Source organism: Passer montanus, unplaced genomic scaffold, assembly GCF_014805655.1.
Source record: "Passer montanus isolate IOZ18808 unplaced genomic scaffold, ASM1480565v1 scaffold29, whole genome shotgun sequence".
Taxonomy (NCBI): Eukaryota; Metazoa; Chordata; class Aves; order Passeriformes; family Passeridae; genus Passer; species Passer montanus.
In genome coordinates, this window is record NW_024367596.1 from 2,231,265 (window position 1) to 2,243,110 (window position 11,846).

The following is an 11,846-nucleotide window of genomic DNA, read 5'->3' on the forward strand; positions in this document are numbered from 1 at the left end:
AAAACCTCTATTCCTCAGAAATTCAACTGGTTCTCACTGCAATCCCTCTGTTAATGGTGCAGTGTGGAAGGAGGAAGCATCACTGCGTAGAACACAAATGTGTTATAAAAATAATGTTTCAAGGCATGTGGAAATGTTGAGGATTGGGTTTAAATCTGCAATTTTCAACAAATTCTGGACAACAGCACATTTTAACAGTTCCTCCATTATCCGTGCCCCCTTGGCAGTTTCTAACAACCCAAAAATACTCAAAATTCCATTTATGGGAGCTGCTCAGCCACTGATTAACCCAGATTACCACAGGGGTCTCTCAATTAATAAAAATCAGGGTTCAGTCAGACTCGGGGCTGCATTTCTGATGGCAAATTCATGACTTGGAGCTCTCCCAGGTGCTGCTCTCCCTGTTCCATCTCTCCTGCTTGCTGGGCTGGGCTGGGGGGACACAGTTCACTCCTTGGTGAAATAAATTACTCTCATTGGATTCCAAATGGGTGTCAGCCCTTTATTCATCTTCATCTAAATCCAGGTGAATATGCAATTACAAGGGCTTTGTTACCTGGAAAATAAATCCTCCATTGCCTCTAGATTCCTGACCCTGCCAGGCAATGTTTGGAGCATGAGGGAATGTGAGAAATAATCACTGAGGGTGGGCAGGCAGGAATTGTTACAGAGGAGGGGAAAAAGGCCAAGGGTTTAAAATCAACTCTCTGGGAAGGTTTGGAATGGGTTCATGCATGGTGGGAATGCTCAGAGGCTTTAGAGCTGTAGGCAAAATTCTCACCAAGCCATCAGGTCCTGGCTGGTGGAAATTGCTGTGGTCTGTAATACTGTAATCCTGGAAAGTTCATTATAATTAAGGCTGTGTCTAATTAAGCCAAACATTCAGTTTGTCCCCTGTTCAGTTGGTTTTAAACCCAAGGTTTTGCTTGGAAGCTCTTGGTGATATCTGAATATTTCTCCTCATGTCTCTGCCTATATTTATCTGATCCTCTGGTAAATCCTTCAGGGCTGAATCTCCTGAATCCATTATCCAGGCTGCACTCGTGGAATCCAATTCAATAATTCAATACTACTCCAAAAAAAAAAAAATTAAACCTATTTTTAGAAGCTCGGCTCCTCATTCAGATTTTTCTGTACAACCAAGTGCAGCTGGGGATCATTTTTCATATTTCCCTATCAGTGTTTTATCAGCTTTTTCAGTTTGGGATGTTAATTGAACTGAATTAATTCTTACCAACTCACTGTGAGGAAAATGTTACACCCAGAGCTTTATAAATGGCACCTCTCTAATTATTGACATTTTAATGGATTTACATTCTAGATACAATATTTGACCTCCAACCTAAAAAGTGGGGATTGATGTGGCACAAGAAGATAGAATTTCATGATACAGCAGCAAAATGAGACTGATACTTTGTTAGAAGTGTTTGCACATGAAATGTGCTGTGAAAGTTAATTTTATTACTAAATTGGTATACAAAGCTGAATCCCCAAAAGGGAGCTCAGCTGTCAATTCTTCAAGCACAATGCTACAACTAAAAATAAAAAATTCAATGTTCACATGAAATTTCTTGGCTTGAAGCGTGCAGAGCAGATTGTACAGCTCTTCTTGCTCCTGAATACTAATTTTACATGTAAACATTTCCTTGCTCTGGAAATGTTCTTCGTTTGCCTCTCACAATCCCTGTAAAACTGGAAAATAGGAAATGATTTCCCTTACAAAGGGAGGCTGGAAATGGAATAGATGTGAAACTACAGATGAAAGGGTCTTAGAAGCAAATTGTGTGTCCAGTGGTGCCTCTCAGCCTCCCTGTGCCAGTGATTCCTGCTCCCATTGCTGTGCTCCCTGCAGCCACCCAAAGTCCTGCAGAAAGTGAATTTGGGGTGAATTGGGCCCAGGAGGTGAAATATTAGAAGTTCATCTGTGTTTTGCATCCATTTAAACATAAAAATTCCTGTGCAATTAGTGAGATGTAACAAGGTGATGGCCGGGGCAGAAGGGGAAGATCAGGCTTTAGCTAAGGCTGGTCTCCTCTACCAACAGGTGACAGGATGAAAATTAATTTGTATCTGAGATTTGGGGGACAGCAAAAATAGGGTTTTTTATTAATTTAGTGCCTCTAGCACAGTGTCCTTCCCATGGAAAAAAACCAACAATTTTCTCTTGGAATAATGTCCAAGGCCAGGTTGGACAAGGCTTGGAGCAACCTGGTCTAGTGGGAGATGTCCCTGCCCATGGCAAGGGGTGAAAAATAAGATTCCATTTGTCACTCTGCACCTACAAACTGAGTTTGCTTTAGTCCCCTGTTCCTAATTTAGGTTTTCCTGCTGTATCACATTCTGGGGGCACCCCTGGGCCATACAAGCCTTGTTTTCCTGTCACAGGAGTGCTGTGATTCCTAGCCAGGTGTGGATACACTCCCTGCATTATTTATCCTTCCAGGAGCATGGAAATCCCTGCAGTTCGTAGCTGCTTCAGGCTGAGACCTGATTTAGATTGGCACAGAGAGACTTTTTGTTGCTGTTTCCCTCTGCAAATAATCCCATCTTCCTGCAGACATTCCTTTATTAATTCAGTTCTTCCCCAAAGTCACCTCCTCTGCTCTGCTGGCTGGGTTCTTCCACTACAAAAAGTGGTGGGGGATCATTCCTTGATAAATGCACATCATTAATGAAGGCTGGAAAGAGGATAGAAGAGAATAGAATGTGGTGGAGGAAAGGAGTTAAATAAGAAATTGTTTTTATTGCAGGTTTTGGGGAGGGGAATGAAAGCCTTTTATATTTCCAATTTGAAAGTGTTGTGAGTTTGTAATTTGTGGTTGGTTTTGTGTGGCTGCGTTTTAGTGTCTTGGAGGGGTGGCCAGGACACTAAATGTGTGTTAGATCCCAAACCAGGGGAGCTGGGCTGTGTTCTTGATGATCTTGGGGGTCTTTCCCAGCCTTGATGATTCTGTCATTGCCTCATCCCCCACCTGCTAGCTCAACCCTTCTGCCTTGCCCTGAACACCCACCTGGTACGTGCAAAATTGGTTTTTCAGGTGGGATTTTGGGCTTTGAAAGGTGCAGGAAGACTGCTGAGCACACAGCCATTTTTTAGATGAACTGAAGAGTCTCTTCTCCAGCTTTGATAAGAATAATTCAGTTCCATCAGTGTTTGGCTTTTCCATCTGACCCCAAAATCAGGGGAATCCTTCCTGAGGGAAGGAGCAGGTGCTGCATGTCCCAACACCATCCCAGCAGCAGAATGTTCCTCCCTGGTGCTTTAAGCTCTCCTCTGACAGCTTCTCAGGCACCACGAGCTGAGCACTGGAGCATTTTAAAGGCAGCATTTTAATAGGAGAAGCAGCATCTTTGCACGGTGTCATTAGGAGATGACATTTCCAAACGAGAGTCAAAGACTTATTAAAATTTGATGTGAGCTTCAGGAGCCTCTCTAAAGTGAATCATCCCCCCTTCCAGCCAGGCTTTGTGCTGACTCCCCCCAATCCTCTGAATTTCGGGAGCTTTATGAATTCCCCATTACAGAGTGTCAGGAATTCAAGGACCAGCTTGCCACAGAGCACGATTTGGATGGGAGCATTAAAAATTCCTGCCTGGAAATGTTCTGGCCCACCAGTGGGAGCAGAGCTGCTGGTTGCTGGTGGAGGGGAAAGCAATTAGAGGAGAGGCTGCTGCTCAGAGCTCCTGCTCCTGGTTGTTGCAGGTTGCAAACATGCTGAGAGCTGTTTATTTGAGCAGAGACTTACTAAAGGGAGTGATATTCATACATTTGGGTCAGTGACAATTTTATGTAGAGCTGTGAAGTGCCGCCCTTCCAAAATATTCTGGGACTGTTTGATTTGGTGGCCTCTTCTTTTCTCCTGTTTTATTTGTTTTTTGTTTTTTTCCTCCCTGGGAACATGGGCTGTAGCAAAATCAAATTGCTGCAAACAGAAGCAGCTGCCAGAGAGGTCAAAGAGTAATTTCTGTGGCCAGATATGATCAACTGGTGTTGAGAAAGAGGTGGATAAGGGAGGAAATTGTGCAGTGCCTTTGTTTCCAGAAGAGGAGCTGATTAAGATGTCAGCTTGTTCTGCTTCCATCTTCATTTATTCAATTGTCAGCCTCTATCTGTCCCACGGGGTCTTCCTGTAGTGAATCTTCTCTACAGAGGGAGATTTCTGGAGCTGGGTTTGATATTTCAGACTCAGCTTCCCATTGAAACTGTACTAATTTCAGGGCCTTAAAGATGGAGATAAAAAGCAGCATATTTGATCTCAGCTTTTGTCATTCATCACACAGGATTTTTTTGGCCAAAGCTTCGGGATCAATCCTTTGGTTTCACATTCCATCAGTGTCCTGTAAAATGCATCTCTCGACTTCCAAGTGACTTTGGCTTCCCTTCAGGCACTTCAGGCTGACCCAGGACCCTGAATGGAAGAAGTTTTGGCTGTCACTGGAGCCTTTCCTCCTTCTCCAGGCTGACCTGGAGCCACTCTTGGAGGTGTGAGGTCATCACAAGTTGGACTTGATGATCTCAAAGATCATTTCCAACCCAGTTCATTCTGTGATTGGTTCTGTGATTCTCTTTGTCCACTGATTCTCCCAGCCCATTTTGCCCTAAATCAGCCTCGCTGTGTCCTCGTGGTGCATCCTGTGACAATTTTCCGTGCACAGATCAGAAATGAATTATCAGACAGCTATCAAACACCAAATCCTTGAGTCCTGCTGCATTACAGGTGCCAACAACACCACGTGGCCTGAAGGGGAGATCCTTTGGCTTCCTTTTAGCTGATTATTCCTCCCAAGGTGGGATCACACCAAGAGCATGTAAAGCCTACTGAAAACAGCACCTGGATCTGTGAAAAAGTGCAAGAGCTCATTGAGCTGATTGAAGAGTGTTCAGTTTGCAAACACCTTCATTGCACTCAACACAGGCCTCGCCCAGGCCCACCCTCTGGGAATAAAAACCCTAATTTGTGTTCCCTGCCCCCAGTGGAACCTGGCTGGTGCCAGAGGCTTCCCAGAGCTGCAGCAGAGCCTCCCAGAACGTGCTCAAAGTCACAGCATCCTTGAGCTTTCACTGCCTCCCCGTTATTATTGCTGCTGTTATTAGACTTTGTAATGCTCTCAGCTCCCAAGTGCTCCCTGCTATTGCTGAGATTACACAATCCTTCAAGGAATTTTAAAGACAGCTGTTTTGTGCATGCTCCAAAGGAGCAGGGAGGGGGAGAAGCTGCTTTTTGCACTGCCAGGCAGCGTTGCTGTGCAGAACTGAAGTGCAGGTGATGGAGAAAAGTCCTACAAGCAGGAGAAGGGAGGGGCAGCTCCCAGCAATCCTGTCCTGCATGGCTCAACTGGGACTTTGAGAGACGTGCAATGAGGTTTTTATTTGGCTCAGTAACCAGGGTGGAGAGTCCAGAGCACACAAATGTGGCCAAGAAGGTCTCAAAAGTCAAGTGGTCCATGGTGGTCCCATCTCACCACAGAGCCACACACAAAACTTCACAGAATGAGAGAATCATGAAGGCTGGAAAAGAACAAGATCGTCAAATCCAACCATTCCTTGATAAATGCACATCATTAGTGGAGGTTGGAAAGGGAATGGAATGGAATGGAATGGAATGGAATGGAATGGAATGGAATGGAATAGAATAGAATAGAATAGAATAGAATAGAATAGAATAGAATAGAATAGAATAGAATAGAATATGATGGAGGAAAGGAATTAAGTAAGAAATTGTTTTAGCTACAGGTTTTGGAGAGGAGGGAAAGAAACACTTTTATATTTGCAAAGCTCCTTTGCATTTTAGAAATGTGCTGTAACTGAATTGTGCAACAGGATGTATCATTGATAGGACTGTTAATGCTTTTTGATTGATTTTTATTCCTAGGGACAGGGAGTTTATAATATCTGAATGTTCCCTTTCTGACTCAAGCAGTACGTCCCTAATTTCTTGCAGGAGTTTTCCCTGAGGTTGAGTCTAGGATACTTTTCCTGCATTTGCTTCTGGAAGAGATTTAACAGAACAACATCCGAAATTTCTGTGCATTCATGAAGTCTAAAGGTTCGGAATTATTTTCACAGCTGAGATATTCCAAGAAGAGTTGAGGTGAGCAGAAAAAAACCCAAACAAACCCCATAATAGAAACATTAAATAGAAACATTAAAATTTAGCTTTATAGCAGGAGGAAAAAAAATTCCACCTTGACAGAAATTTATTGGGCAGTGGGATGGCTCTGGAAAGGAAGTGAGATCTGGTTTGGGAAACTAAAAAATTCACTGAGTAATCAATGATTACTACAGTAAATTATAGTAGTAATTTACCAGTAATTAAAAGGGTAAAATAAGATTTACTAGAATGTAAGAGTTTCACTCTTTTCATGGTTCAGGGAAAGGGGGGTTCTCAAACTGCAAAGTTCTGCAGGAAAGTTACAGAACCTCCTGGAACTGTGGTGAGGGTGGAGAAAGGATGGACCCAGTGCTGTGACAAGAGGTGACAGCCAGAGGTAAACCACAAGAATTGTGCCTCACTATGACAAGAGATGACAGCCAGAGGTAGAACACAGGAATTTAAATTGGAATCATTCTAGGAATTATTTTTTTCATCATGAGCGTGGTCAGACATGAGATGATGTTGTGGGCTCACCTCTTATGAAGGGGTTAAGGAAATCCAGAGGGGCTGGATCACGTTGGTTTGGCAGTGCTGGTGGAATAAGTTAAATTGTTTTATTGGGCCTGAAGTCTGAAGGCAATCAGAGAGAGAAAGAAACCAAACCCATCCCTCTGGCTCGCTGCCAAACAACCTGAATGCTGCCAGAGCAGGATAATAACACCAATTGGCTCATTGTCTTTTCTCAAAAGCCATTTCCATTCATTCTGTTCCCTAATTGTTCTCCCAGCCAGCTCCCGTTGCTGTGTTTGGGCTGCACAGCTGAATTCTGTGCTGCTCCTGCCTCCAGCTCCTGCTTGGAATCTCAGCCTGCAGCACCTGGGGGTCAAAGCAGCCCTGGAACAGCACAGCAGCAGGGGATGGCTTTGTAAGCAGGGCTTTGTTCACGAGGGAACCTGCAGCAAAATATGAAAGGGAGGACACCAGGTCATGATTGGAGGTGAGGTTCAAACAGGGATGATCCAAGGAGCACAGGGTGGGGGTGAGGAACTGGGCAAAACTCCATTTTCCCCTCCTAAAAGTTGCCTTGGAGCTGCTGCTGCTGTTTAGAGGATGCTCAAACCCTCAGATCATCTTTTGCCTGAATGACAAGAACAGGAACAGCAAAATGTGTGATGAGGGGATTCTGATGAGACCCCTCTCACTTTTGAAGATGGAGTATTAATTTTTGCAGCCTTTCCAGCCTGAGATTCGATTTCACTTCTTGTGCTTTGCCAGAATCGATAGTTATTCTTTAGATGTTGAGTAGAAAATAATTGTCTGGGTGTTGTTTGAAATTGCTGGGTGTATGCAGTGATCAGGAGTGACCCCTGGAGAGTCACTTCAGGAAGGTTTGAATCACCCACTTTGAATCACCACCCTCTGTGCCACCTGCAGAGATAAATAAGGCTTATCTTACATCTTAAATATTTACAGTAAAGATGAAACCATCCCTAATGTCTTCACCTAACAGCTTTTGACACAGTGAAATCAAAGCTGGCTGTGAAATCAGGGTTACGTGGTTGCTTAAACCCCAGCAAACCCACTATTAAATGTTATTGCACCCAGAATGGATGTCTGGGACTAGAATGGATCTTTTGGTCAAATTTGGCTTCAGGACTGCTAAATACAGCTAATAACACATAGATGAATTAATCTGAATCTGCTGTTTTTCACAGAATTTAGCAGTGCTTGACTATTCCTGCATTGCTCTGATGCTTATGCTCCCCTCCAGTCTGCAAATAGCCATTAATAAATTTGGGATATGGAATGACTCAGTTCATTATTAAAGGATACTGAACCTCAGAGACTGCAGATAATTACTTTTGCATACTATTAAAAGTGTTCGTAAAAATTGACATTATTTTAAGGCTCAACGAGAGGTACAAGACTAAAATAGCATTAAAATTTTATTTTTTTTCCCCTCTCTGCAAATCCAATGACATTTAAAATATGACATTTGGAAGGCAGAACCTCTAATATCCAATAATGCCAGCGTGTGTGGCCGTATTTCTTTGCTGGCTGCAGACAAATGCTTGTCAATGTCACCTTCAGCACCTGCCGTCACTTGTTAGCAGCTCTGAAATCCTGCTCGGGAAAGTTTGGGAGCATTTTATAGCCACCAGGAAAGTCAATTAATTAGGCTGCGCTGCCACACGAGCAATGCAATTATTTCGCCTTTCCCTTTGATTTTCTGTTGACCACAAATTTTCAGGCAAATCCTGGAGGCCAATTAAGAAGTTGGGGGATTGCACATGAGTGCAGATCCCATTCCTGTGGACTTTGGGCTCGGAATTTGCCGTGTGTAACTTTGATTTGTTCGTCTGCTTTGTTCCTGCTCTCGTTGCTGCCATCTGCATTGCTCTTCAAGGAAATCCCTTCTTTTGAGAGCTCTTCCTTTCAAATTTAGCACACAAAGTTGGAGACACAGAAAGCAATTTGGGAAGTGAGTGGATTCAGAATCAAACCTTGCTGAGTTCTTAGTATAAAATTACTTCTCCTAAATATCCAGCTGTAAAAATTCAGATTTTACTGTGTTTAGCCTTTTTTACCTCCTTCCATCAGATATCTGCAATCATGGAATGAGTGGACGTGGCACTTTCTGATGTGGTTCAGTGGACAGGGTCATATTTGGTCAAAGGTTGAACTTGATGATCTTGGCGACCTTTTCCCACTTTAACCATTCCAAGATTCTCTAATCACACCCCAGACCAAACTCTAAAATTCTAGTTAGCATTTAGTCAGGGTCCCATTCAACAAAATTGCATTCCATGACACAGATTATTCAAACAACATTAATTTTAACCTCTTCCAGAGATTGAACTCCTAAAGGATGCCAAAATAATAATTATAATAATAAAAATATTAAAATAATTATAAATTAAATATAATAAATAATATTTTAAAATATTTAAAAAATAATAATTTTTTAAAATACCCACAGCAAAGGCTGTGTAGATATTGCCACATGGTAGAAAACTGTTCCAACTTCTTGGAGTTTTTGTTTTCACCACTCTGTCCGACAGAGTTAAGTGCAAATGGTTCAGAGAGGGAATTCTTGAGAGACAAGTAAAAGATAAGAATTTCTAGGCTTGAATTTCCACTGAATAGCAAATGAATTTGGGGACTGGATAAGATGGGGCAGGGAACTGGTCTCCATCTGCACTGAATGACCCAAATTAGCTCAGAAATCAGTGGGCTGTCAGGAGTGAATCACACTGGAGGTACCTAATAATAAACTGAGTCCTGACAGGCAGAGGGGGAGAGGGTTTTGATGCCTTTTTTCCTGGGCTACCTAAACCAGAGGGCAGCCAGAGTGCAGGGAATAAAAAGCAGTTCTGTTTATTGCAGGCCCTTCAGGTACATCCAGGGCAGACCAAGCCCCCCAGGGCTGCACCCAAAATGCTCCACGGCTCACGGGTTTCACACTTGGATAAGTTTGGGCCATTTGCATTTTGGGGCTTCATCCTCCAGTCCCAGCTTCAGCTCATGCAGTCACTGACCCCCAGTTTGCTCCCCCAGCTCACTTTTGTTTCCATCTCTGGCCCTGAGGCAGGGAGGTGTCCTTGGCTGCCAGGCCTGGGGAGGAATTGTTGTGTCTGCCCTGGATGGGAAAGGAGCAGCTGGCACTGGGTGTGGAGCTCAGAGTTACACACTGAAGAGCTGCAGGGGTACACATACATGGAAATGGAGTCACTCAAACCCTAAAGCATCAATTTCAGATGTGAAATGCTCAAAGGACACGGGAAAGGAGGGAGATCATCACACAGAGACTGTTCTGAGGAGCTGAAATCGGCCTAAGGACAGGACTGGCATTCCTGTTAAAGGATTTCCCAGATTTTAGACCTTGTGTGGCTGAATGCTGCTAACTTTTGATTTGATTTTCAGTTGAGTTCATTCTCCAATCCAGGTTTTAAGGACATTCCAGCAGTGTGCAAGATGAATACTCCCCAGGCAGCAGCCACGGGCATCAGTGGGATCCATCCAGAAGCTCCAGGGACAAATCCCATGGAAGAAACACCATTGCTCCTGTGAGATGACAGCCTTCACTCCATGGATTTACCACATTCCCCCTCCTCTGTGCCTGCTCCATCCCTCTGGATCCAGCAGCACCACACACTCTGGCCTGCTTTGCCAAGTGTTCAGTTACTGTTAAACCACCTCTCTGAAGGCTTGGATTGTTTAAAAATCCCCCTCAGATGGGGTCCTAGCCATCAACTCCTCTGCTATTCCCAATCCCTGTATCCCCTGCCACACAAATCCAATGGGAACAGCCTGCTGCAAAGCTCCCAGGAGGGAATTCCTGCTCACCAGGAGCAAACAGGCTGGATTATTTCAGTGCTGTTGTCAATAGGTGGCAATAATCTCCTTCCCTGCAGCTCCTTCATAAATGTTTACACTTTTCCACCGCCCCGCTTGGAAATTTTCTCTCAGAGTCTCCAGTTATTTATATCTGCAAAGTTCTGCTTTTCCCCCATTATAATTTTTCATGTCACCACAGGCCAGCGACGGGGGAGGCCTGGCATGACACTGCTTTATTAAAGCCGACACCCTGCCTTGGATCCATCGAGTTCTCATCTGCTGCATTTGCAGCCAGGAGTCATTAGCATTCCACTTCTGTCCTGCCATCAACCAACGTGCTCCCAAATATTTGCAGGAAATCAGATTTATAAAGTGGTCAGAGAGCTCCAAGGAAGGGAATTCACAGAATTCCCAGAATCACTGGGTTGGAAGAGACCTTCAAGCTCATCGAGTCCAACCCAGCCCCAACACCTCAGCTAAACCCTGGCCTCCAGTGCCACATCCAGGCTTTGTTAAACACACCCAGGGATGGTGACTGCACCACCTCCCCACGCAGCCATTCCAGAGCTTTATCACTCTTTCTGTGAAAAACTTTTTCCTAAAATGTGATGCTCCAGGCTCACTGAGGAGTTCAGAGTGTGGCGGAGTCACAGCAGCATCACCAGGGACACCCAGGATTTGCTTTCCTGTCATTGTTCCCTCCTCTGCTCCTGATTTATCTGGAATGAATCCCAAGCCTTTACAAACACGCGTTTTTCAGTTCCCCCTCTGCTCCTGATTTATTCAGGATCAATCCCAAGCCTTTATGAACACGTGTTTTTCTCCTGCTTTATCAGAAAGGGGTGATGACATTCAGCCTCCTTTCAAATTTGTCACCTTTGAAGTTCATGGAGTGAGAACGCATCTTTGGAATTGCTGAATGTGTTGAAACCCTCTCACACCAAACAGGAGTCTGGAAATCATTCAGGCAAATCTCAGAATGAACCAGGGTGGCCACTGCCAAGTGCTTTTTGCACTGGTTAATCTGCTTTTCCTCAGGCTGGGTTTTTTAATCTCTTAAAAGATGAGAACATGATTTTCCTGCCATTTATGTCCTGTTTCATCTTGACAGCTGTGGCTGTGCAATATTAGCAGTTACTCATGAAACACTTCCCTACGCAGGGTTTGGGAGCATTTTAATGTCACGTTCACATCACACTCACAAAGGTTCAGCTGCTAAAGTTGGTACACCACAGTCACTGATATTTTCCTGAAGTTTTTTTTGATGTGAAAAACCAGGATGTTGCTCACACAGGAATTTATATTTATATTAGAGAATTATAGAATCATTCAGATTGAAAAAACTCTCTGAGATCATCAAGAAGTTGAGACCATAAATATATAAATAATACAAATACAAAGATTAAAGTTACC